This window comes from Pogoniulus pusillus, chromosome 20, assembly GCF_015220805.1.
Source record: "Pogoniulus pusillus isolate bPogPus1 chromosome 20, bPogPus1.pri, whole genome shotgun sequence".
Lineage (NCBI taxonomy): Eukaryota > Metazoa > Chordata > Aves > Piciformes > Lybiidae > Pogoniulus > Pogoniulus pusillus.
The window spans coordinates 12,602,501-12,630,000 of NC_087283.1; the positions used below are offsets into that span (position 1 = coordinate 12,602,501).

At 38.6% G+C, this 27,500-nt stretch overlaps 1 protein-coding gene across 3 annotated transcripts in view; it reads left to right on the plus strand.

The window, feature by feature from the left end:
- The window catches only part of TSHZ3 (teashirt zinc finger homeobox 3), a 66,182-nt gene that overhangs the window by 6,445 nt on the left and 32,237 nt on the right, over positions 1 to 27,500 (plus strand). The window contains exon 3 of one of the 3 annotated variants that reach the window (XR_010306040.1): positions 1,535 to 2,581. The exons of the other annotated variants lie outside the window; for them this stretch is intronic. The gene's annotated coding sequence lies outside the window, so the exon portion shown is untranslated. Of the gene's footprint in view, positions 1 to 1,534; positions 2,582 to 27,500 lie in introns of those variants that run through there. 3 annotated transcript variants of the gene reach the window in all.

Here is a 27,500-nt window from a genome sequence, read left to right on the forward strand (position 1 = left end):
TGGCAGCCCTGTTTCCAGGGTTAGTGGAAACTATTACAGAAAAGATCACCTTCAGGGTGAAATGTGGGGTAAATTTTTGAGTGTACTACGTGCATGCTTATGTGGAAACATATGGTGGCACAGAGTGAATGAAAAGAAATAATTTGCCAGGATGTAAAGTAACCTTACGTGTTATCTTTCTGAGCAAACCTTGGCACTGCTAGTTTTACGGTGTGTTAATCCATATTTGAATCCAATGTCATGACCGTTTCCTAGTGAATCCAAATGCAAATTGTCAAATTTCACTACAGCCCTATTTACAAAGGTGCTGCTAGTAGATCAAGTATGAAAATGCCTTAAGTGTTGCATTGTCAAGTAAGAGTGTGTGTATATATATGCTTATGATACAACACTGAAAATAAGACAGTTGCAAAGCGATCCTGTGTTGTCTTATCTGTGAAGTACTTCAGCGTCATTTACTAAACAATCTACCTCAGGTGTTTGTGTCAGATGTTTTCCCCCTCCCCCTTTTTTTTTTTTCTTTTTAAATTAGTTACACCCAAATTGTGGTTTATTAGCCTTAAGTTAAAAATGAAAGGTGAATACAGGATATTGTATTTGGTAACAACGATATGGACTAGTACATCCAGACAGATAATATGCAGTTGTAATTAGACTGAATAGACAGGCATTCATTTTTAAATTCTTTGACACATGCATAAAATAGTCATATAATAAGATAAGATGACAATTTTATGTTAGGTTGATAAAGTGTCCCGATACATGCATTTAAATGTCTGTAAGCCTTTTTTTATCCAGACAGATTAATTCTAGTTTCCAGCATTTGCAGTTAGACATTAAATTAGTTTAAAAAATCCCACTAAACAATGGATGCGTTGCTTTTTGTGTGCCTGTGTTTGTGTGTCACTACCTAAAGCCAGAGGATGGAAAAAAAAAAAAAGGCAATTGATTTTTCTTGATTTCAACATTTGAAAAAACAAAAACGCATGAAAATTGGCTCAAAAGATGTAAAGCATAGTCCAGGAGAGACTGCATGGTAGTTTTCTTAAGTGTGCTAATGCAGAATAGAACATTGTCAAAGCTTGAAATTGTTTGTTACCATTTTCACAAATAGAAGTGTAGGAGTTGAAATAAGTAGGGCTTAATTTCAGAGGCTGCAAGATTCATCCTACTGCCTTTTCCTGATTTTGTGCCTGAAAGATATTTTGGTCATCTCAGTAGAGAGCCAATCTGCAGAATTTAAACACTTCTCTTTGCAAGCATCAACTTTAAGATATTTCTCAGAGAATGTGTAGAGGTTGTTGGGTGGGTTTTTTCCTTTCCCTGGGGTTGGAGGGAGAGTGTGAAAGGAGTTACCAGAAGATGATAAAATATCTGAAAGTTCTTTGCCAATGCCATCACCTGGACTGTTTGAACAGTAAAGGTGCGACTCTTCAAGAATAATCTAAGTTTGTGTTTAAGACTTAATTGTAAATTATTAATTAATTCTGTCAGGACACGTGTTATTAATTATGACTCTCTTTTCTTCATTCAGAACAGCTGTTGGGAATCGTGTACGTTCAGTGTATTTGTTGGTGTGGGAGTTCACCAGTAGGGATGTATCCATTCCCAGCCTTCCTTACCTTTACTTCCCATCCTCAGCATGCTGTTAAACAGCTAAGCTAAACTTGGCATCACTTGGAACAAATACAAGCTTTGAACTGATTTGCTGTGCTCACAATTAGTGAACATTTTTGAGGAGGTGGTTTTTTTAGGTCCTGTCCATAAATAATTCTTGTTTCAGTAAAACTGTATAGTGATGGGGAGGTCAAAAGGGCATCTACCAAGCCTTAGCATGGGGGAAGCAAAGCAGTGTGCATGTCCTTCCACCAGAGTCCCGCCAAACTTTGCGCATTAGCATAGAGCAGAGAGCTGTTTTATTATTCGTTTGGAATGATTCAAATTCATTTACTTTTGATATTTCCATCATTAAATTGAGCCCTGTTTCAGTTTCTTATGTGTTCTTTGCAGAATGCATGTTGCATAAAATAGGCAATTTTTAATGAACAATTTAATGTAAATGGGTTCTGAATTTAAATTAATATTAATGAAGCTTTGAGTGAATTTATTTTGCATACGTAAAGCCTTGTAACTCTTTTCACCCATACACTCTTGCCTTTATGTACTAACACATTGGTTAGGTGAGTTGACTAGTTTCCGTATTTTGTGATTAAAAAACTTTAATGGATTTTACATGACTGTTTGTGCTAGAGCAGCTTTATGCAGGTCAGTATCTCTGTTAAAAACGTACCTGCCTTATCCTCAGATTTTTGTAGTTAACAATTGATTGTGCTACCCCACTGTTTCTATATACATCTCTCTGCTATCGCCTTTATGCTTAAAGAAAGCATTATTCCAACAACAGTCACCACACTCAAGATGTTTTCTTTCTTTGGCTCACCTCTAATGCATTATGTATTTAGGAATGATGGGATGTTCTGTAATTAATTCTGTTAGATGTAATTGCTGTAATCACTTTGATGCTACACATAATAAAAATAATATGGTAAGCATATGAAAAAATACAAACACCTTATTGTAACACTTTATGCCAAATTCCTTTAAAAATATTGTTTAGAGCAGAACCTCTGCTTCTATATTTTGTCAGAGGTAATACTTATTTTAAAGTGCATTACTTAGTAAATGAATGAATTTTAGATATTGAAAAGATTTTGACTGGCGGGTTGTCTTAGGTGTGCTCGTATATCTCTGCACTATTAAAGATGTAATTCATTAAGAAGCCAGTCTTCAACACTGCTACAAGTAACATGTTAAATATCACTGTATCTCTCATGAAATGAGACCAATGTGTAGATTGTGTTAAGATCCACTACCTAGTAAATAACAGAAATGGACTTGTACAGTGGGAGGCTTCTCTGTAGCGCGAAATTATGGGAATAGAAAATGTATGAAGGGCAGCTTGTAACTAGAGAGGGAGTTTTTCAGGCAGAGTCCCAAGTTGGGAAGAAGACTATAGAAGGTGATTTTCCAGCAACCCCCCAACCTTCCTTTTTTTTTTTAACAAGTAGCTTTGAGTTACTGTTTGCAAATACAGTTTTTGATAGAGAGGAAATGAAACAAATGTGTGCGGTGGGTTAAGCTGTGTAGCTGATATCCTTGGTTCTGTAGCAAAAAATGTTAATATGGCCATAGTTCTTAATTAGTTGCACTCCATACTTAATGCTGCAAAGGTCACTTGGTTTTATGGCCTAGCTTCATCTATGAATTTGTATGATTCCCCTCGAATTTATATTTTACTCTCCTGTATTTTCTAAGCAATTGAGTGTGCGACTTGCAGTTGAAAGGAAAACTAGCAACAAGCTGAAAAAGATACATTTAGTGTGGGCAAAAGAGAGATTTATTTTCATATGTGCTAATGTTATTTTCAAATAATGCACAGCCTTTGCGTGGAGGGCAGAAGTATTGCATTTAACTTCTGTAAGCTGAACAAACAAACCCTGACCAACCTCTTGCTGAATTGTTCTGGGGAAGAACGGAGCAGGGTGCTGTTGCTGAGTATCTCTGGGACTGGGCTCGGTGCCTGCAGTCCTTTTCCTGCTAGGTCAAGCCTGTTGCTGGAGGGCCAGATCTCAGCAGGGGCCTCCTGGAGGCTTGGCGAGGCCGCTCAAGACTGGCAGCCATCAGTCATCCATCTGTGACACAGAGTCTGTTTTTGATGGCAGGGATGATAAAAGGCCTGGGAACTGTATAGGCCCTTGTAATCAGGGCCAGTGCTGACATCCTTCTCAACTTTGACAGCTTCTTCCTTTTCTCTCTTCACCGCCAAGACTGTCTCAACTGGCTTTTTTTTTTCCTCTCTTGTTTCATGTACTTGATCAGTCTCAGATGCTGGGGATGATTTTTTTCTGAAGGGAGGGGGAGTGTTTCTTTGGGTTTGTGGGTTGGGCAGGTGTGAGAGGAAGTCTGGGTTTTTTTTTTAATTTTTTTTTTTGTACTGTAGGCCTGTTGCTAATTAATGTTCCTCCATAAGATTCTGTCGGAGTTGAGTAATGTTTTTGATCTTTATGCCTGATAACTGCATACTTAATGAGATTTCAAAGCTGTGAGTGCAGCTCCCTACAATTATTGACAGATGCCTTTTCTTTGCCATTGGGTTCAGCTTCATAAATCCTCCTGCAGTAATGAGGTTCAGAAGTGCCACCCTGCCAGTGAGCTAATGAAAGAGGGGGGGAGGGAGGGAACAGCTCATGCCTGCCTGACACATTTTTTTCCTTTAAAATTTACTATGCAGATGTCAAGCTGTGGGACGATTACTTCAAACATGCTAATTTTTATCTTGCTTTTGTGTCAAGCCTGCATGCCATTCCCCCCCCCCCCCCCCCCCCCCCAAATAATAAATAAAAATAGAAACCTCAACCTATTTAAATTTTATCATGGATCATAACTATTGAAGACTTTGATATATGTGTGTTCTTTTGCAGTTTCCAGTCAGTGGAGCAGTTTTTTTGTGAAATCCGAAGGGCAGAGAGAGGATTAAAAAAAAAAAATACACCAAACCCCAAACAACAACAAACCAACAACCATTGGGGGGTTAAAAAAATCCCCCCCCCCCCCCCCCCGAGCGCCTCGGCCGCAGGTCGGCCTGCCCTAAGCGTGCACTGGCAACGCTGGAGATTTCATTTGAGAGTTCTGAAACTAAATCCTGGTGGAGAATATCCGCACCATGCCAAACAGTCGATTTCCTTTTCAGCAGGGCTATACATCACTGACCCACCCTTCCCTCCCGACAGAATGACATGTGTCATTTATCACACGGGCCCTGCCAGGCCGGGCGGGGGGGCGCGACGGGTGCTGCCGCTCCAGCGCTGCTGTCTTCTCCCCTCAGCGCAGCCAGGCTGCGGGGAGAGGGACGAGGGAGCCGCTGTGCTGGGGGGGGGGGGGATTGGCACAGTGACTGAAGAGGTTATGTTCTTTCATATTATCTGCTAAGTCGTCTTGTTCAACCCCCTGAAGGCTTTCCCCTCCTGTTTTCTTTCTCGCTCTCTTTTTATTTCCTTTATTTTTCTCCTTTTGCGGTTTTTTTTTCCCCCCCCTCCTCGTAAGTTTGGCAGTTGGGCCAAGGTGGCTGACACGTATCACTCAAGCAGCACCAGCTTGCTGGGGGTTGTGTAAATGAATCTGGGAGCTCTTGGTTTCACATGATTCAAACGTGCATTATTGAAGATGGATGTTCCTTAAAAAAAGATTGATGATGGATATCAGGCTTATAGTGCCATTTATCATTTTGAATATTATTTAGACTTGCCGTGTAAAGCTGTAACTTGAGAGTTGGATGAGCTGGGACAGAGTGGAGGCCTCGGTGTACACGTTGTGATTGATGGCTTTGCTTTCTCATTGTTTGTTACCAAATACTAGCTGGTCATTACAGGAGTGCCTTACAATTGTTTTAGGGGCTGGGTTTCCGTGCGTGTTTGCACAACAGAGAGAGGGACGGGCAGAGGCAGAGTTAAGTTTTTAGTGAGAGCGTTGCGGTAATTGTAGAGAATGTAGACAAGGCTGTGGCCCATGCAAGGATACAGGAAGCCTTCTGCATGAACACAGAGACATACCCTACGTAACACTAACATATCAGCAAGACTGTAGCTGTCGCGATGTGGCATCGTTAGGCGTTGCCAGTTCCAGCTTAAAAATGTGCTTTAAAAATGTGTTTGTGAACAGATGAATACACTCCAGCTTCCTTTTGCTAGCAGGCTGCGTTTTGGTTCCATAATGGAAAAGAAAACAAAGTTCTAAACCATATTTTTTTTCAGCATTTACATTTTTCTTTTCCACCCACCCTCCTCACCTAGTGTTGTGAATCCTTTAGTCTTGGTGTTCGCTCTCAGGTGTCAAGGATGCTCCTGGAGGTGAGTAGCCTCTCTCCATGGAAATAGCAGGAGCAATCCCTTCCCTTTTTGAAGCTGTTTTGCTGGAACCAGGATACCCCCACCTGCTGGAATAATTAAGGAAGCAGCTTTTTATAGGCAATTAGGTCTTATCTTGGAAGCAATGCTCCAGCAATAGAGCAGCTTCAGCAATAGGTAGTGCCAAAACTTGAAGTGATGGGATGTTTGTGCAGAAGCATCTCTGGGCAAGTGTGATACACAGCCTGGTTAAACTTGTTCTGAGTCAGCAAACTTTTGGATGTTTCTTGTGTGGCACATCATAGAGAAATGGAATGATTGACAGGAATGGCAAGTAAAATTAGATGAGAATGGCTTTTTGTTGAACGAGTCTTGAATTTGCACAGGTAGATGGTATTTTTGAAGCGGTACTTGTCACATGAAGTCTGATTACAAGATACCTACCTAGCAAGAGGGAATTGTAGGGGCATTTAATGTAGAAAATACATCATTTAGGTAAAAACATGTTTCACAAAGCTAACAGTGACTTTGTGTGAGCATCATAGAAGAAGTTTTTCCAAAATACAGTGTTACTCCTTCTCCAAGTTCAATTCAGATTGCCTTTGGTATACTCTCTTAGTTGCCAAAAGTAAGGAGAATGCAAGTTAATACACTTCATTGAAGTCCAGCATCACGAAGATACCCTGAAAAGAGGTAATATTTTCTATAAAGCCTTCAACAGCAGAAGGTAAAACTTTGATCTCCTACCACTGCATTTGTGTAACACAGTAGGTAATTGAAGTACAAGTGCCAATTTGCCGGAACAATTGTAAACACACCTTGATACAAATGGCATCATTGCATTCTTACTGATTAGAAAACTTTGCTATTAATAGACACAAAGTCCATTTCAGGTGTAATTGGTAAGGAGCTGAGTGCACTCATGGGAAGAAACCTTGTTTTGTTTTTTGTTCGCTTTTATTCTTATCCCTTTTTTCAGTTTTATAGCTGGAGACATGATTTATTGCAGCCATCCATCTTTGGGGCTCATCCATCACATCCTGGTTGCTAGGCAATCATGGCAGCAGCTGTTTGCTTTGAATCAGACAGAAAAGTTGTCAATCATCAAAGGCAGGTGAATAGCATTAGAAACACGCTATTGTCAGACGGAATAATTAATCAAAGAGAGAAAAGATAATTAAAAAGATATGACCCTTGCAAGTACTTGCTCTGGGTTGCCTGGAAAAAAGAAAAACTGCCTGGTCTTTTCTAGACACTTAAGCAGCTGAGGGCTGATAAAATATGCACTCTGCAGTGCATAGTTTTTAATTAATTGAAAAAGGTTCAACATTCAAAGACGATGCTGGAGAAAAGTCTGATTATGAGCAGAAGTAATATTTATTGTTTGCATGAAAGGCTTGACATGGAGTTCTAACTTTCTGTCACAAATCTCCTGCATGCTTGCACTAAGCCTCTTTCAGCTTTACTATCTTTGCTGGCAGTTACTAGAGTGTGCGGTTAGTCCATCCTAGTAAGGGTCCTATGGCTTTCAGCCAGGCTTTTCATTCTGGGCCACCTTTTCAGTGTATTGTCTGGTTCACTATCCTGTATAGCAACTCTCAGAATTGCACTAGCTTTGCCACCAGCGAGGCAGGCAGAGCTCGACAAGTCTGCGGTATTGCTCTTCACTGACTATAGGAAAGATGTTGAAGCAGTGCCTATCTTATTTCCAGTCAGCCCATGGAATAGCAGGCTCTTGTGAGGTGATTCTTGATCCTGGTTTTCCAGCAATCCTATTATTTTTAGCTGGAATGATAAAAGGATGCTACAAAGTTAAATTTCCAACTCTTCAGTTGTGAGTTTTGATACTCTGGTAGCAGGTGCACCATGCCCCAGCACAAGAACGCACTCTTGGCATTGAGCAGCATTGACCAGTGTTTGCAGGACAGCTGGGTAGAGCTCATACTGCTGTCAGTCCACAAATTGCAACTGGTTGCTGAAGAGCCAGATGTCTGAAGCTGCAGTGTGGGAAATCTTTGTGAGAATGGAACATCATCATATTTTTAGTTGTTGGGCGCAGAGTATTCATGTCATCCAAAATGCCCCAACTTTGGGGCAGCTAAAATGTCTGTGGAAGTCCTGATCACGGGGGAACAGAAGTATGATGATTATATTACTAGAGTTTCTTTTTAAGAAAAATGTTGTCAGTTGTGAAGCAGAGGTAGCTTCCATGTTCCTTCCCTTTGCATTTTTTCCATTTTTGACTTCCTACTTCTTTACTCTGGATAAAGAAACTTCAAGGATGTACTGCCAGAACAAACCTATTCTTTACAGTATCAAAACTAGATTATTGCTGTTGATCATCAGCAAGATTTGCAAGGATCTATGCTGTGAAATACTGGGCATTAAAATCTTACACACAGTTGTTACACACCCCATCTCTTTCACACCGGCCACTTCCTTGGATTATTCTTTGCATAAGTCTTTGTAGCAGTGTGTCAAAAGCAGGTTCTCTGTTAGTTGTGTGTAGCCTGCATCACATTTTCTGCTCTTGCGCCCTATTTCACTTGTAATCATTCCAGTATTTACTCAGAGGAGGAGAGAACACAGCTAAGAAGGAAACAGAGTACCATCTGAGTACTGGATATGACACATCTGCTGCATAGAGCTATTTGTTTCAATACTGGTAGTAGGAAGCTCAGGCTGAAGTTAACTTGGATGACTTGGAGAAATCTGTAGCCTCAATTAACATTTCCTATTAGTGGCTCCTCAGAACGTAACGTTTGCCAAAATGTGTGTGAGATCTAGTGAAATCTCTCTAAAAGCATGGCAGTACATACTGGCATTAGGTTTAGAAGCATACACTGTGTGACCAGAGTCAGTACCACCCATGGCTAATAGCATAGAGCTTTCACGTAAAGTTAGGATGTTGTCCAGAGCTGCTGGCAAATATTTCTTAAATTAGGCCAACTTTTCTTTATGTGGTGATAATTCAGTATGACATACTGCTGGTGGTTTTCATCATGGATGTGTAGACCCTGTGCCTATCCAGGGTAAATAGGCATATGTTTGTTTATGGGTATGCAGCGCTTCCTCTAGCGTGTTTTTGTGTATTAAATAATTGTGGGATAGTCATGCCTGCACATGATGTGACATGTTTATGGCTATAGAGCTCTTCCCTTCTTTGCTGGGAAATGGATTTGTCTCCTTTTCACATATCAACACCTCTGATACCTTTTCAAGTAGCTGCTGTATTTCAGATCTGCTGATCACAGTTTTATTTACTGATAGAGGAACTGTGGCAGTAGTTCCCTAATAGAGGGATATATAGTGCTGACATCAAGAAAATGTTGGATAAGAGACATATGGATAGATGGCTGCATGTTGGCATATAGGCAGCTATTTTTTAGTCTGATAGTGATTTCTTAGCAGATTATAGACAAAAGTTCCCTGTAATAATCTGTTTTCTTCTGCTCATCGAGGTGCGTCTTTTCCCTCTGATTTTCCCTAGTCCTTTATGTGCTTGGTGTTGAGGCAAGGCAAAAGAGCTGTTCCTCATTTGCAATATTTATTGATTCACAGGTGAAAGAGATTAGATTCTACTAACGGATTTTTTTCTGTCCTAGCCCCTTTCTCATCCTTCCCCAAATGAAGGTTGTTTCTCCACTTGCATAAAGAAAACTGCTTAGAAAGTTGAAATACCTCGGTACTGAATGTGCTAAAACTAGATTGCATTTTTGTTCAGGTGAAGTGAAAAATGAACAGAATATGTCAAACATTAACACCGTTAGAGATAGTAAACTGTTTTGATTTAACTGGTGGAAGAATGTACAAAGGGAGTTTAAAATAAACAGTCAAATAATAATCAAGCATTTGCCAGTGTTTAACTCTGTGTTACGCAGAATGTAGTATCTCAGTAGGAACCACTGACTTAAGGGGGCATTTGTGTACTGAGAGAAGTATCTTGAGGAAACGTATATAACGTGCCTGGCTGAACTGTGCCCTATGTTTTGTTGAACTGAGTAAGTGTCTAACTTTTCCCATCTACCCCAGTAAATACAGTTATATATTCCAGCCTCTTACAGTGCAGCTGTCTTGACATAGTCTTCAGGTCTGTTCTCCTCGCTGCAAGAGACCCAGGCTGTTTCTCACTGTCTGTAGAGAGTGCTGTCTCTTTAAAGGATTGAGAATGTGTATTTTCTTCTGAAGATTTCTAACATGAGAGAGTATTTTTATTCCACATTTTTAAGGTTAGTTGCCCTTTTTATTCCTCTCAGTCTAGCTTGCTGTTCCGTCTTTTATATGCACAGTGATTTTAGGGTTTCAGTCCTACAAGCCTGTGCAGTGAAACAGAAATATTTCTTATCTCTGCTTTTCAATTTGTCAGCAGTGTGCTTAAGAAAGGTCTTCTGCAAGCTAAGCCTGAAGCTTGGAGGATGTCCCGGTGTTCTCTAAGTGAACATCCTTCAGTCTCTGAGCCACAATGCATTGAAATGCTTGAAATATGTTGCTATGTACTTACTTATATGATGTCAAGTATGAAAAGTATCTTGTTTTATTCAGCATATTTTCTAGCATACTCTTCAGAGATGACAGGGGTAAAAGATAATGGGCTTACTGTCATAGGTGCAAGATGACTAACTCACGTCACCTCATGATCTGGAGCAGATCCTTGAAGAGAAGGAATCATCAGATGCAAGTCATCATGCCAGAGTACTGCTACTTTCAGTCTAATGTGTAGGGCAATTACGTAGAAAGGAGCAGGAGTGAAAATGCCTTCAGGAGAAGGGAGAGGGAGGACTAGTACCACACAGAATAGGAGAGTGGTAGCCAGATATCTGTATCACTGTGTGGTCCCCAAAATAGGAATATCTGTATTAATATGTTACTCTTGTTCACTTATCTTCAAAATCCCAACTGTTGTTTCAGAGTTAAATGTATACTTTGCTTTCTAGTTAACCCCCAGATCCCTTTGCAATTGCCATGTTAGTTTAATGAGTTAGGCAGCTTGTGCTTAAGAGTATAATTCTGCTAACAGCCTTCACTTTATGAGTAAAGTGATGTAAACTTGGCGGACTAACTGGGTTGAACTTGTTGCAAATTTTATTGAAGGAATATCTGAAAAGTAGACAGTAGAATACGAAACAGTAAAGAGAGTGTGTGAGTGGGGTTTTTATGTGCTGAAATGTATCATTTACCCAGGATACCTTGTCTTCTTTTGTTTTTGCTCTGGGCCTGCAATAAAATGCTTCCTATCTATATTAGTTAGCAAATACTCCGATGTAATATATGAGAATAGCGGTGCATTATTTCCTCACGCTTATGTGTTTTCTGTGTAAAATATTCTAGCAGCAGTGGAACCTCGCTATGCGCTTGCCTTTCAGTCTGAGATGGTTAGCTGAATAAGCAGGAGCAAGCAGTAAGCTGAATGAAGGACAAATAAAATTTTACTGCACATTCTTGTAGGAATGTGCAATGCAGAATTGTGTGACTCAAGTGCTCAATCTGGGCTTCATGATTAAGCAATAAACAAATTACAAAACAAACTTATCCTTTTGAAACTTGTGCTGGGTCGTGAAAATGTGAAGTATTTAACATTTCTCAAAGGAAAATGTCTTGTTACTTGACAGTCACTGGTAGTGAGGTTTAGTTAGCAAAATGTTTGCATTAGAGTAAAATGAAGAAGTTCTTTTGTAGACACTATAGATGTTTTGTAGCTTGATGTCTACAAAAGAACTTCATTTTACCCTGATGCAAACATTCTGCTAACTAAACCTCACTACCAGTGACTGTCATGGCAATATAGTTCAAATTTGTGATAAAATGATCAATATGATTTATTTTAAGGACCAAAAGAATATACTTAGATTACTCTATCAGCTTACATAGTTTGGTTACATTGCGTAAGTAGAAATGTCTGTGTGTTGCATGTTTGTGTGTTGTGCCCAACATAAGGCAGTGCTAACTCATGAGGGGCAGGTGTAGCATAAACCCGTAATAATAGTACTGATCTTGAGTCCTCCAAATTTTGCTGCCTACATCCAGCAGAGATGCCCTTTTGTGGAGTTTTTATGTGTGTGTGTGTGTGGGGGTTGTTTGGGGGAGGTGGTAGATTTTTTGGGTTGTTTGGTTTATTTTTTGTGTGCTTGTCTTAAAAACTGAGTGTGTAACAATTGTTGCAGCCTGTCAGATCACTGATGTGCTCAGCTTTAGAAGGAAGTTTCTTAACCTAAGGAGTTTACATTCTTGTGATTGGATATCTTCAATTAGGGATGCACCTGCATTGAGAAAGGAGGTGTTAGATTCTTCCTTGAGTCTACAAGAGTTGATTCTCTGGGTATAATGGTACCACCTCTTAGTGTGATTAAGGAGCTGAGGACTAGACGAAGCCATTCTCTTTACGGCTGTATTTATCAAAGAGTGAAAGGGACTTTGAGCTCCCCCTTCCCTCCCCTGCCCATGACCTCAGCTCCTTGCACTTGTGTGGAGCCTGGTGCATGGCACTGCTCCATTATTGCAAAAGCCTATCATCCTCATCATGGCTCCATCCAATCTGTGAGGGCAAGAATTTTCTGCTGTGTCTCACAGACCTATATGTGATAGATGATATCTGAGAACTGTTTAACGAAAGCAAATGCCTGTCACTTTGCATACAGCAGCTTTACATTGGCTGTTTAGGTAGGTCAAGCAGTCTAGGAGTATGGACAGTAAAAATGAACTTCAGTGGTGTGGGCTGGAGAGCTTCAGTTGCTCTCCTAGATCTGCTTTGATGTTGCAGAACAGTAGGACATAAATGTGGAGGGAACCTCAAGAAGGCTATCCAGTCCTCCTTCAGTTCAGCTGACTGCAGCCGTGCTCATCCGGGCAAACATTCTTGGACAACCCACAACTTGCCAAAAAGTATCTTCAAGTCTAACTGCAGCTGGATTTTAGTTTGGCTCAGGAGTTTCCTGGGGATTATATCACTTTTCCAGGTTTCTATAGACTGATTTTATTTTTGATAGCTTGAAGAAAAAGTTTAGAGCAATCTGTACTGCCACTGTTCTTGAGTAAGCTCAAGGGGAGTGGTGCTTCCAGTGTGTTTGCTCTTTCTAAGACCCAGACCACTGAACTCAATTGTGATTCTGCTGCTGTCTCTGTTGACTCAACTGGACTTTCACCAACCTGTAGTATCAGCTTAAGGAGTGGAATTTCACCTGTGGTAACTTTGTGCTGTGCCTCTGCTCGTTGTTGATGTAATGAAGATACAGACACTTCTTAGTTGGGTTCTCATTATCAAGTACTACATGTTTAAGCGCTTAAGAACATTTAAGGATTTGAAAGTAGATGCTAAGCAGTTGTTTTTCTTAAGAGGATGTAATGTAATACTAATGATCCAGTCAGGAATGGACATATTGTTTGATAGCATTCAATCAGGTGGAATATTGTAATTTGTTTTGGGATAATTAGACAATGGCAATAAACTTTTGTTAATATGCAGAATAGTGTTAAGTATTAAGACAGAAGTGTCAGAGTCAGTCTGTATTGATAGGTAACAGCATTGTGTAAATTTGGCCGTTGATTCTATTCTTAACCTGCACTCTTTCTTTACTCTTTGACTACAAAATTACATCTTCTGATGGATAATATGTCATGTCTCCCTAAAAATGTCATCTTGATTTTTCTTATCCCATGACGATACTTTATTCAACAAGTCAAGATCTTCCTCAACTGTTAGCAACCAACTTATTTAGTGGTTACTTCTGAAATGTAGCTCCATGGAATTTAGCAGTTAACTGTGTTTATACATTCCAGAAGCATTAACAGGTTAGGTTATACTGGAATTCAGTAAATAGCCACGAAGCGTGTGGGAGAAGGATACGCTATGCAGTGTCTCGGCAATCGGCTGCGAGACATCTAAGTGAAATACCAAACGTAGTAATAAAGTTTATAATGATGATATTGTCGGCAGGCACACAGTGTCTGCTATCACTGAAAACGGAGGGAGCAAGGCCTATCACCCGGTGTTTAGACTGCAGCGTCAGAACACCACAGCTGCCTTTATCTTCTGTAGATAGTTTTGTACTGAATCAGTGGGTTTTGCACATTCTTGCATGTGAAAAAAATGCTTTTCGCCCTCTGAGTATTTCTGAAGAAAGTCAAAGGAGGATAGTTGTTTTTCTGTGTGTAAAGGTTGTTTCCCACTTCTGCTAGTGAAGTTCAGTGGATGATCTCTGGCAAATCTGTTATTTCCCCAGTAGCTTTTTCCCTTTGTTTGCTGGTTTTTATTGCTATCTAAAATGGACTTGCTGCTAAAATCAGTAAAAATTGCCACTTACTAGCTACAGTCTGGATGCTCATAGGCAGTTGTGTGTTGTGTGCTGGCTGCATTGTACCCGATCTATTTAGCAGCTGCAGGGTGGGTAACACCAAAGCAAATCAGGACTCCTATAACTGCTAGGTTTGTTTTCATCTCTGTGCAAATGACATTTTCTCAAAATGTGTCTTCATCAGAGTTTTTTACTTCTGTTTGTTATGACAAAACATGGCAAAGAAAGACAGAATATAAATTACAGCTGCATTCTTGAAGTTCGAAGTTGCGTTTTAGCCATATTACGCTGTATTATTATTACTATTATTGTCTTCTGGTGCCTGTGTGTATGTAAAATACATTAAAAATAAGGTCAAGGTAGACTTGAAATATTGGTGGCACAAATGGGAAAAAAAAGGTGAACAAGCTATTAAGAGGTACAAAAAATAGAAAAAAAAAGATGCTGTTTTTAATTTGATGGTGAATCAACCCCCACAAATTGTGTAACATGAGAATATTTTCATCACATACTCCCTTAAAGCTTTGTCGTGGCCATGCCCTCGATGGCATCTCAAGTCTGTCAGCAATCCATTATAAAATCCTCTTACGAGGATGCAGTTTTAGATTGTTACCTAAATCTCTGCTATTTAGAATGCTGTATTATCTTGCTTTGTCTGAAAGCAGGCATGACTTTTAAAAGAAATTCATGTTCAAACTATTTATGTAAACAAATTGTCATAAATACATTCTTTGATATACAGGCTCTCCTCTTTTCTGAGACCTACTTATTAGAAATAACTTCACAAAACTGACCTTCAGTCAGAAGTGTCTGTTAAATGCTGGTATTTTGGAGTTTAAATAGAACTTTGGACCATACACAGTAATATATTTATTTATTATGTGTGTCTTTATTGGATCCAAAACTTGTAAACACAAGAGCTGAATTCAGGCATCAAAACTAGGAGTACATGGTTCAGGAAGGCCTAACTTTTATATAAATATACATGTATTTTTTTCTTGGAAAGAAAATATCGCAGTGAGAGATTAGGTTCCTGGATTTAGGTCTATTCATAATCTGGTGTAAGTCTATGTACTGAACTAATGATTTTCCAACATACATTTTATGAAGTGTAAGAGAGTATTGATACTCAGTGATATACATAGTTTGGTCACAGCAGCCTTTTAAACTTTTTGCTCTCATTCATTTCCACTCCTAAAACATGTACTCAGGGTTTTCTTACACTACATATGCAGAACACAGAGTTTTTTAGAAGCATAGTGTAGCTAGATGTTAGTGGGGACTGTTAAGTGCCAGCCAAAGGAGGCTGGAACTGGGAACCATTGGTATAATTTCTTGGGTTTTTTCTTTCCTGACATAGAATAGAACTACTTAGAGAAGTAAAATTTCAGCATTAATCAGGTTTTTATTTATCCAAACATAGTGAAGGAATTGGGAAGAGGGAACCTCTGTCTGTATCCTTGTGGTTATACCAAAACATTGCTGCCATTTGATCACTATATTGTTAAAGCTATCTTAAGTCACAGTGAGACTACTCTGTGTGTGAAACTCGCAGCTACAGAGCTTGCCAGCATAAGCAAGCTTTAGAATGTCTGTGCTGTTGAGGTTTCGTAGTTACAAATTTGAAATTTCCTCTTTTTGCATCTTTTTGGTAGTGTGTGCAACTCTGGGTTTAACAAAAAAAGATGTAGCAACACAATGCCGTGAATTAGGAATCGGGATCTTTTTTTCCTTGGAAGGGAAGTTGCTGAGTTTCATATACACTGGTTTTCAACCTGTAAAATGAGGAAAGAATGTACCTTGCTTCACAGGAGAATTCTGAGTATTAATGCCAGTGTGTACAGCTTTGTAATGAAACAGTGATATGTAGGTGATATTTTTAAGGTGGAGTTTATAAATCAGGGTTTTGTTTTGCTATATGTGCTTAATGTTTGCTACGGTTTGGCGGCAGGTTCTTATTGTTAGTAATTCAACGTAGGAGAAAGGCTGTTTAAGAAAAAGGAGCTTGGATTTTAAGTTGTTAAAGGAAGAGCTCTCTTCTTTTTTACATTTTACAATTCAAATACTGAAGTAGAAGTTAAGCAACTGCAAAGAAAAAATAATCCTTGTAACAGTGAAATGATTCTAAATTAAGAAGGAAAGAAAACAAACAATCAAAAATCCTCATCAAGTTCTTTGGGGAACAGAAAAGGAGGAAAAAGTGTAAGGAAAGCCAAAACAGCTAATGTTACAGTTGTCACAATTACTCATATCCTATGCTAGAGATTGAGGAAGCTAGGTAAAAATGAGCCAAAACTGGGCTTGGATCTTGAGAGTGTGGCTTCTGCTCCTGTCAGTGTTTGTATCCAAGTCTTGGTTTAAAATCTGGCCTTAGTCTTCAGAAAAATCTATGGAGTTCTAAAATAAAAGAGAAAGGATTTTGCACACCATATAAATAACAGCATTTTTTTAAAGTTGTATACATAAAAATCACCAATCTTTATTAATTATTCTTCAACTATTTATGTCATATTATTCTGCTTCATTTTAGACTATTTCAGGATAATACTTCTGAAATTGTTCAACAGTATATGTCTTACTATATCCCATTAAATATGTATTTTGCAGACAAATAGTACTGACTTAAATGATTGCCACACAGAATTTGCACCTCTGAAAATTACACCTCATGGACAACATACAGTGATATTCTCCTGTACTTTATGTACTTACATAACAAGAAATCTAGTGTATATGTAGTGATAGATACCTATTTGTACACAGAGAGAAAAAAATTGAATTTATACATATGCAGTGTTTTGCAGCAGAATCTTTATTATGTATCCATTTAATTCACTGGAAAGTGGAGTCCCTAATTTGCTATTTTCCTGGGCGTAATCTTAGTATTCCAGCTTGTAAAGAACTTCTGATATATGGTATTTCAGTAATTGCTGTGTCATTGGAAGTTTTTTACTTCTTGCCATAAATACCCACACAGTTATGCCACTTCAAACCCAAGTCAGTGAAGGAGCAGTCAAAGAGTAGCTTGTAAGTAGCTCTGATAATAATTAGCCTTCGCATTGGTGTATAATAAGATACATTAAGTAATTTAGTAACATATATTATTTATAGCGTTTTTTCCTTTATGAGTCTTAAAGCAGTTCTGTGCATAGGCATTTGACAACAATCCCATTAAAATGGCTCAAAACGTTCTTAAAATGAGTTGTAGAAAACTATATATCTATAAAATCTATAATAATGTGTCTTAGAAGTTTTGTCATGCTTGCTTGAGGCGATCCAAGCATGGCTGTGTGGTTTTGAATATGCACACAAGTACCTGCTCTGTATATACTCAGTTTCTGTTTTTGGCATTTGTTTTCCTTCCACCCTCTGTTCTGATTATTTACTGTAAGGCAGTCTTTGTTTCATTGATTTCTGTCTGTCTACCAAAGAATAAAGTTTGCTCTACTCGCACACACATCTGTCAGTACTGTACCAAGAGTCAATCCCACAAGAGGCAAATTGAAGAAATGGAAGCAAATAAGTTATAAAATAAAGTGACAATAATGTGCAGTAGCATAAAGATTGCTTTGGGCTGCTTTTGAAAAAGACAGCTAATGACTTGCCCTGTCGGATTGTGCGGGAGGGGTGGGGGTCATGTCTCCAGCTCTATGCAGGGGGGGCAGAAAGGCAGCGCAACTTAGAGGTCAGCAGTGGGGGCAGTAAGGACCTGCCTTTTGATTGCACCTTTTTCCCTCCACTCTGACTCTGTACTAGTCACAGTACAGGCAAAATTCTGTGTGTTTACAGTGTGTAGCTTCTTGTAAATAAGGTTATCATGGGGATTGGAGTACTGTGAGTCAGGCTGCTAGAATCAGGCCCAGAAGTATTACTGTATTTTACTGCATTTCATATTGCTGTAGATGTTAATTGACTGACATTTGTGAATCTTTAAAATTCTTCAGTAAAAAAAGAAAACAAAGCAAACAACAATAAAAAAAACCCAAGACAAAAAAACTGCAAAACATTTCAAAATGTACATTTTTATTTTCAGAGGTTTCCTTAGTTTTCTTTTTTCAAACATGATCTGTGCAGTAGAATTTTTAAGACCAAGCACATGTATGAACATATATTTACACAGACAACTGGTAATGTGTGTGTGTTTAACATTTATGAATACTGGCCTAATGTGGCTGAAGTATTCAAGTCTCTTTTAAGATCGTAATTGAAGTAACATGATATAAATGTAAACTTTAGCTTAGAGCATGCAGAGCATACAAGACAGTTTGACACCTTCATTTCAGCAGTAAGAAATTACCATTGTCTCTTGTTTCTTGCTTCTAGCTTATATGACCAAGCCAAAAAGTAATTACACAATTAGGGTTGACACACTGGTTCCTGTAATATTTCTTCTTGTAGTTTTTTTGGTGGCTTATTTGTACTTCAGATTTTCCAGTCCTTTGTAATTCATACCAAGATGTCCATTTTCATTGCAACAAATTTACTCATGAAGATTGCAAGTCTTGCATAATTTAATGATGAAAAGGCAGCATTTCATTTTCTCCAAATGTAGTTATTTGTAGATTAAAGATAAACATTTGTGGAGCTAATATGGGTTTTGTAAGAACTTTATCACCAACTTGAATGTTGAAATGTTACATCCAGGAATGGAAAAGCATTTCTGTGTAAATAATTATAGGATTGTGCATTTTAAAAGGAAAGCTATGCAGCAACATGCAATTGCTGTTCTCGGGGGGACCACTTTCCATAGGTCAGGTAACAGGTTGTGATGTTTTTTCTGTTTCTCAGAGACACTTGCTACTGAGCACATTTCAGTGTCTTTTGGGGCCAAGGGGGTCCTCGGACTAGCTCCAGCTGTTCAGTAAAAGCAGGTCAGATGATAAGCACCCCTCCTACCCATCTTGTCCTCGTCTCGTTTTTCTGTGTTTGTTCTTCATTTGTGGAGTGTGTAATGCAGTCGTAGAGCCCTTAATATTCACCCTCCAGGAATGTTCTGAGATGGTCGTGCTTTATCACTCAATTGCGTGGTTATGCTTGGAACTTCTCTGAGATGATGTAAAAGAGTGCTGTATATTATTGTTAATATGTTTTGGTTTAAAAAAAAGTAATTTATTTTTCACTGTTTCTGTGCCGTGCTCAGAACAGAACAGTAATGGGACAGAGATGCTTGTTGAGTTTGGGTACAAGGTTAGACGACGTCCCCTGAAGATTGAAGTTGTCCTTTGCTACTGCAGCAAAATTGGCTGTTCAGATTTCTCCTGAGGTTTTTCTGCATTTGATCTGGACATGGGAGCTTCATCTCATCTTGTCGTTATATGAAATACAATGGAGAGCTGGGAAGGAAGTGTAGTGAGCTTGCTGGTGACAAGCCAAGTGAAGCGGGTTTGCCAAGTATTAATCATTTGTATAAAGCTGCATCCACTGTTCAGCCAAATGAATCTGTTCTGCCTTGGTTTCTCACAGTGACAGCATCAAGATAGTAATAGTTTTCTAATAAAGTTACCTTTTCACATGCTTTTTCAATTCTTGCTACCCCCACGTGTGTCCTTAGGAAGATGCTTTTCACCTCAAATTTCCATGTATGAGTTTCCCCAGTTAGGGAGGATTTATGTACTTATAGGTATAATACAGACTTTGCGCTCTTTAATTCTTCCTTTCCCGCTCCTCCTTTCTCAGATATCACCAGGTTGCAGTATCTTCTCTGCAAATCAAGGCTTGTGACTTTCAGCACTTCTGTGTTGTAGGGAGCCTTTCTGCAGGAAAAGACAAAAGGAGAAGGATGCTTCTTGTAATGGGCTACTGCTGTTTCAGCCAGTTACTTTTTTAACTAGAAAATGAGAGTATACATAGAGGCTATTAAGTGGTTAATTACAGTATGTACTTCTTTCTCTAAACACAGACAAAATCCAGTTAAGAGGTACCAGAAAGAAGTAACTTTCCCTTATTTTGAAACTAAATGCAGGATATGAGGTATCAAGCAGTTGCTCAGAGTTGTTTTTTTCTGATGGTGTTTATACCAGCATTTTCCTTAATTATACTTGATGTTTTGCCCATTATACCATTAGCTTCTTCAGAGGACAGAGATAAGTTGCCAGTATCTACAAGAGCAAAGTGTGAAAGCATTTAATTATTGATATCTTAGTAACCAAGGTTCCAAAATGACATTGTCAAAATCTATAATGATCAGACAGAAAATGTATCAGCTTGTTGTTGAAAAATATAGTTAAGACTGTGGCATCTGAATGTGTACCACTCCGAGAAATTAAACCAGTGGTTTCCTGCATTTTCAGGTTTGCTCTTGAAAATTATTATTGTTAATGTTCTTCTCATTTTTCATGTTAATTTTAGCCTTTTCTTGATTGCTTCACTAAATAAACTTGCGTTTTTTTGCTAGGTGGGTCTGTAAATCAGTTAAATGGGCAAGCAGAGTTTGACATTAAGCGTAGTAACTAGCTCTCTATTTTCTATCTCTTTAAAGCATAGGTTTCATTAACAGAATATACTTGTTTAATACATATTTTCTTTATGTCTTGAACTAAGGATTTATTTTCTCCCTCCTGATGAAAGCTGTGAAAGAGAGTACACAGGTTTGGTAAAAATGATTCCTGAGCACCAAATTTCTGGGTGCAGCCTCCTGGAGCAGAAGCTGGGGGCTGTCATTCAGATCCTTGGAGGTGGAGAGTCCAGAGGGAAGGTAAAGCAGCACCCAAGAGATGCTGCAAGTGCCAGCGGTCATTGTCTTTCCCTGCTGCTGCTTCTGTGTTCCTGGTCCTCTGCCCTCCTGCTCAGGCAAGAGCAGAGAATAAAGAGCATGCAGGGAGAAGAGGGCATGTAATGTTAGTTTTGCCAGTGTCGTGTCCCATGGATTTACACCTGGCAGCCTGCTGTGTGTCATGTAAGGTCACTCCAGGAAAAGGTCTACGTGGCAGTTGACATGATGAAGTCAGTGTAGTTTAGCAAACTCCATGATCTTCAGCTGTGCCTTGTGATTCTAGAGTAGGTTTCAGACAGGTTTCATTGGGTCGTGCCATTGAAGTGTTGCTGTATTGCTCCTCCTGTCTTCCCTCTGCTGTAGCACTGTTGTCAATGTGCTGCTTGTGCACGATAGCTGAGACCTCAGGGAGCAAGTAAGTTTGTAAACAAATAAACCAGAAAAGTTGTATGAATATATATTGAAATAATTGAAAGTTACTTGAGTATATATTTAGTCTACAGCCAAAATAAAAAAATAAAATTCCCTTGCTGAAGTGCTATTTACCATTAATATATTTAATTAAAAGATACTTCTGTGTTCCATTTTTCACTCTCTCACAGGTGCCAGAGCTTTCATGTTTATTAATAGCATTAGATCAAATAATGCAGATGTTTGATTTCAGACACTAGGATATGTTGGAGGTTAATCTTTCTGGAAGTATACACTAGCACTATTTTTGGTTTCTTTTGTGCCATGAAATGGTTTTTTGAACTGCTTTCAAAATAGGGATAGTGGTGAGGGAAAAAACCACAGTCGAAATTTGCTTCTGCTCCGAAGGCTTTTTTTTCTGTTTCCAACAATGACTCTTAGTGTGTAAGATACCCATATAAAACTGTTACATTGTAGGATATACATTTCATAGAGACAAAGCTCTTTAGGATTCTTTTCTTCCATATAGTAGAGGTTTTGCTTTCTCTATTCAATGATGATATCTCACAGCTTAAATAGCTTAAATGGGGGTATTTAATTTGTGCTGCGGTGCTCTTTCTGAACTTGCTGGTGTTTCAGGTATAGAGGGATGCTGATAAAGTGAGAGGTCACTGCAGCACTCACGTACAGCTGCTGCAAGGTAAATAAAGTAAAATGTGTTTCTATACAGCAAGGAGTGCAGTAGGTAACTGAAAATAATATTTTTTTGGCTTTTGGTGAACAGCATTTAAGAATTTACTTTTTTTATCAGGTAATTGATGATGCCTGTGTAATGTTTAGGGACATCTCATCAGCATTTGTTTTAATCATCCCTGTGAGAAAAATACTGCCATAAAATGATGAGCTCTTTGCTTCCTTTAGTCTAAAATGTCAGAAATAGCTCATTTACCTTTTCACAACCCCAGAAGTTTGCTGTCTTTGTGATCTCCTGAATGAACAGTACGATGTACTTTTCACCCAAATCAAATACGGCCCTTGTTTATTAAACTTCATCTCTTTTCCCTATCTTTCCACTTTTCTTTGAAGCTGTAGTATGTAAAAGATATGTAATTGATGCCATATGGCTAATGCTATATGATAAAGGAATATATATAGAATCTAAGAGCAGTTATAATTTCTGCATTATTTCTTGTATTTCCTTTGATGTTCTGTATCTTGATAGAGTGTGAAGGTATTATGACAACTCTGTTTGAACTTGATGTTGTTCTTTGTGTCTACTGCAGTGATAGCCAGAGGCCTTGCTTAGACCCAGGGTCCACTTTACTATGTACAGTTGAAAAGCATTTAAGGCTGTGGGCTCACAGGACAATTTTGTCCACATTCTTTAATTTTTCTCAAGATATTTTCTATTTTCCTTATAAAAAATCAAACCAGCTTATATAAAATCATGTTGTAAGGCGAGGTAGAGTATTTTGACAATACCTGTTGCCTCAGCAAAATGTCCTGCAGGATTCTTGTGCCACATTCAGGAGTTCATTACCTGGCTGTAAAACTCTTGGTTTAGTGCTGATAGAAAGCAATTTGAAAGTCTTGTGCTGACCACTCTCAGGTTTTACCAGTTCTTAAGGAGTTTGGTACTTGGATCTCATTTTAATTTCATTAAGAACTGGGCACTTCACTTTCGGGAGTCTTAGAAAATTTCACCTTCAAAGTTAAAAAGGCAGTCTTTAAAATGGCACCAGGAAAGCATGAGGTTTGCTAGTTTTAGGTGAAGAGTTATGTTGGAGCAATTTGTTTAAAAAGGACCTTGATTTCTATAAACCATTATGTTTTACTTCTTGCTGTGTACATTGTTGAAGTGTGGAAGGTAATTTTGTTTTAAACAAAGTAGCTTGGCTTATGTAAGTATGACTGTACAAACTGACTAATCACTTCTGTCAAGGCCCTACTTGGAATAGGCTAAAGAATGTAGCTCCAGTGCTTGCTCAGGAAAGAAGCTTACTGCAGGTGAGCATAGCAAAGGGAACCGTGCAGGTGCTGTGGCTCTTGTGACTCCCTCTGCACCTTTTACTTTGTTATGGACAACACTAAACCTGACCCACGGTGTGGGCTGCTGTTTCTTCTGCATTCCTTAGAAGGCAGGTAGAGGAAAATATGCTGAAATCTGTTGAGAACTGAAATCCATCTGATGATGGATTTATCAGTGGTGTTGGCATCATGGAAAACCTGAAAAAGTTGAGCTGTTGAGTTAGTAAGGACCAGTGAGCACAGGAGAACATGTAAATGTCTTGTAACCTTTGTCACATGCTCTTTTTGGCATGAGCATGTCAGCAGCAGCAGTTGCATGCTGTTGTTGGTTTGGTTTGTGTTTTGGTTTTTCCCCTAGGTACTTTCATTATGTCAACTATAACTTCACTTATGTAGCTTGTTACTACAGATGACTGCAAATAATTTCTTAAGCATTAATTAGTTATAACATCACAATATGAAAGCCAAATTCTGTGTTAGTATGCAATTTCATTAACATTGGTGAAGCTGCTTTTCAATCTAAAAGGAACTTGACCCAAAAGTATATAATGAGGCATATTGGTTATTGCAATAACTACAGAGGAAGAGAAAGTGAAAAGGGATGAAATAGCTTGACTGAAGTCATACAGCAAATCAGAGTTTGGGATACACTTGAGAAACATGTCTGTCATTACAGATGTTTTACTGCTGTCTCACAAGTTCAGATATATGGTAGGGTCTTCTTAGATTTTTGACTGTAGTAATGTTTAGAAACTGTCAATGTGTTATTCAAGTTTTGCACAATTCATGGTGCAAACTCTTGAAGCTTTCTGTGGAGAACACATAGCAAGTGTCACAGCTAAACTCTCATCTCCTTCCTGCATTGAAAGCTTCTTTCAGTTATTATTATATCCTTTTCTTAGTTGCAGTGTCCTTGGAAAATGTTCATAACTTTTTCCTCTCAGAGTAGCCAATTATTTTTGTAAAGCTTAAAAATAAAAGCTTGAACTTCAAAACAAACAAGCAAACAAAACCCAATCAAAAAAAGCCAAAACAAAAAACCCTCCAAAAGGGCTCAACAAATTTTCAGCCTCTCTTGTTAGTAAAGTGGGATTGTATATTTTTGTGTTTGTGCTTTTTAAAAGTAGACTGTATATTGGGAAGTGTTTTGCTTTTGCTCATTGTACAAATTGACACATAATAACCTTAGTATCCAAAGAACCTTTGGGATAAAATTTACCCAATTGGTAAAGCACAGTGAGAAACCTCTATGCTAGGTCTCTATATATAATGTTAACTTTCAATGGACCTAAAAGTAACTTGAGTATTTGGCAGCAGGAGAAAGCAGTTGTCTGTTGTTTTGTGACGCACCTATTGCTGCAAGTTGACAGTCAGGGCTCTTATAAAGAATGCTAAATACTTTCAACATCCAAAAGGCAGAGTTTTCACTATCAAATAAGGAAAGATTGCTTCTCTAGGGATGAGCCTTAAAATGAGTTGTAGCCAGGTATCAAATGGAAAATTGTGCATTCCCCTAGTGTCCTTACACTTTTATGGCAGAATCCAGAATAGTGCCTAATTTTGAATAAGTTGTCATTTTTTTTTTCATGAGTTCTCAGAAACTTTTCCCTTTGACTTCAGTGTGGTATTTTCAAGCAGGCAAATTTTGCTATTTGTACAATTTGAGATGAGAGAGCAAAGGAGGGGCTAAATATAGAGCTTATAATGGAACCTGGGTATGTTCTTAACCATGGTGAGACACTTATCTGTCCATTATGTTGTTGACTAATGTTAACTTCTGTGCTGCCTTTGTAATGTATTACATTAAGCTAAATGAAGCTGTTGTGAGATGTATCAAGATATAGTCACGTAGGTTGCCTGGCTATTTGCTGTTGTTAGCATTCTGTGTGATGGACTTTAATAGCTGTGAAGTGCTCCTGGAGTTACTTAGCTCAACTGCGTGTGGTTTTGTGCCTCGTCCTGGAGTCCTTCTGTACTTTAGACTTGCACCAGCTTTGTGAGAATTTGTACAAATGTAGCAGCTACCTGGCTAGGCTCATAAGCACTCCTTGAATAGCTTTTCCTGTAAGAGTGGTAAATTCATCTTTTTGATCATTAGGGTGGATTTGGCAGTGGATGTCTGTATGGCCGTGCTGCTTGCGAGAGAACACCTATGTACGATCTAACTCAGTATGCTGCGCTGCAGTTGCTGGGGCTGTTGGAGTGCCCAGCTGGAGGTGTGCCTGCTGGCCAGAGGGTCATTCGCCTGGGCTGAGCTCTGCTCTCACCTCTTCCCACTGGTACCTGGCCATTAGCCCTGTGGAGCTGTGCTGCTGCATCGCTCTATGGGCCTGTGGCTGTCCCCTTGGCTCTGAAAGTCAGGAGATGGAAGAGATGGCTTGCTTCAAGAGCTTTTGTTTTGTGCACATATGTGTTGAAATTGTGCAAGACAAGTATTTACATTAAAGCTCCACTAGCCCCAGGTGAGGTTTGCAAGGAGAGGAGATACCAATACTCTTCTATCCCAAAACTCATTCCACCTTTGTTCAAGTCAAAGTTATACCACATGGTTCTTACTGTTTTAATGTAAAGTAGCAATAAAATCCTAGACCATGCTTACAAAATGTCCTTAGATATGGTTTTAGAAATGCAGGCTGTTTGGAGACATGGACATGTGCCTAGGCTGCAATAGATTTTGCTCTCTAAAATGTCAAGATGTTTTCCAAACCAGGCTGTCTGTATGTTATGTTAAGGTATGTATTTTGTACCTACAAATGTGGCACATACATGAGATTTTCTGTTTTGCGACATGCAGATAAAATCTCTCCTGCTTCCTCTCCTCTGGTTTATTAAGGTACATTATGACATAAAGACTCCATCAAGGTAGGTCATGATTCCTACCAGGATGAACAGGGAAATTTGAAATTCAGAGGTAGACTGCCTGTATTTCTCATGGCACTGTGTGTGTGCTAAGTTGGTGACCCTCTGCCTCTATAGATGAATTGATACATTGTGCAGTTTAATATGTGCTGCGATTTCTGGTAATCCCAAGTTGTTGAATGTTCTAGTTTGCTTTTTGTTTGGTTTTAAGTTTAGTGTTGCAATGGCACACAAATGCTTGGATATCTTTTTTTTTTCTTTTTTCCTTTTTTTTTTTTTTTAATTCCCCAAAACAGTTGTTTCTTTAGAAGATTATTTCTAAGATTAGAGAATAAACTTCTTTCCTTGTGGGCACATTTCTGTTGCTTTCTCAGTGGTGTTTCTGTAATGACAGCATGACTGGTTACTTTTAGAAGCCGTATGAAAACCAAGTACTCCTCATCCTGTGGCCAAGCATTGTTCTTCAGTGTGTTTTACAGGAGATACTTTTCTTGTTGTTTTTCATGTTAATAACGTATTATTTCTGCAGATACGTTACGACTTACTTTCTGCCTTTAGGAAACTGTTAGTTCACAAACAAAATACATTCTCCTTTAGGTCAGATGATAAATGCAAACACAGCTTGTAAAAAGTGTGTATGGGCATTTTCATACGTGTTCAACCGCATGGTTGGCAATGTGGAGGTGTAGCTTTGCCAGGGAGAGCTACAGATAACCCTGTAAGTAGGGTTTGGGGGATTTGAGCTGTGCTTACAGGATTATGTACAAAGCAGCCTAGCACTCACCAGGTTATATGCTTTCTTTCACAATGGGCTCTTGTTAATAGAGGCTTTATTTTCTTAATTTGGCAGGCTCACATACTTGATTGAATGAACTTTCAGCTAAGTTTCTGAGCAGAAGGTGGTTTATGACATAATTGCTCTATATGTTGATACATCTTTTATCATAATTGATTTACATAGTTTTAGATAAAAGAACAAGAATAATAGATGTGGCAGAAAGTGGATTTTTCATTCTACTATTCATGATACTAAAAATTACCCAAAATAAGTATCTTCTGGAAAGAAAAAAAAAGAGATTTAGTTCCAGAAGTGGCTAATTTGTATCAGCTGAACCAGCTATGAGCCTCAGTCTAGAGAGGTGCACTGCTTTTATACTCTTTCCCTCCCCTTTTTTATGAATAGGATTTTACAAAAAAGTTCCCATTGTGTAGTACTGTTGAGTTTTCTACAACCATCTTTTATCAACAGATGGCAAACAGAACATGAAAAATAATTAAAAAATAAAATGAAAAGAAACC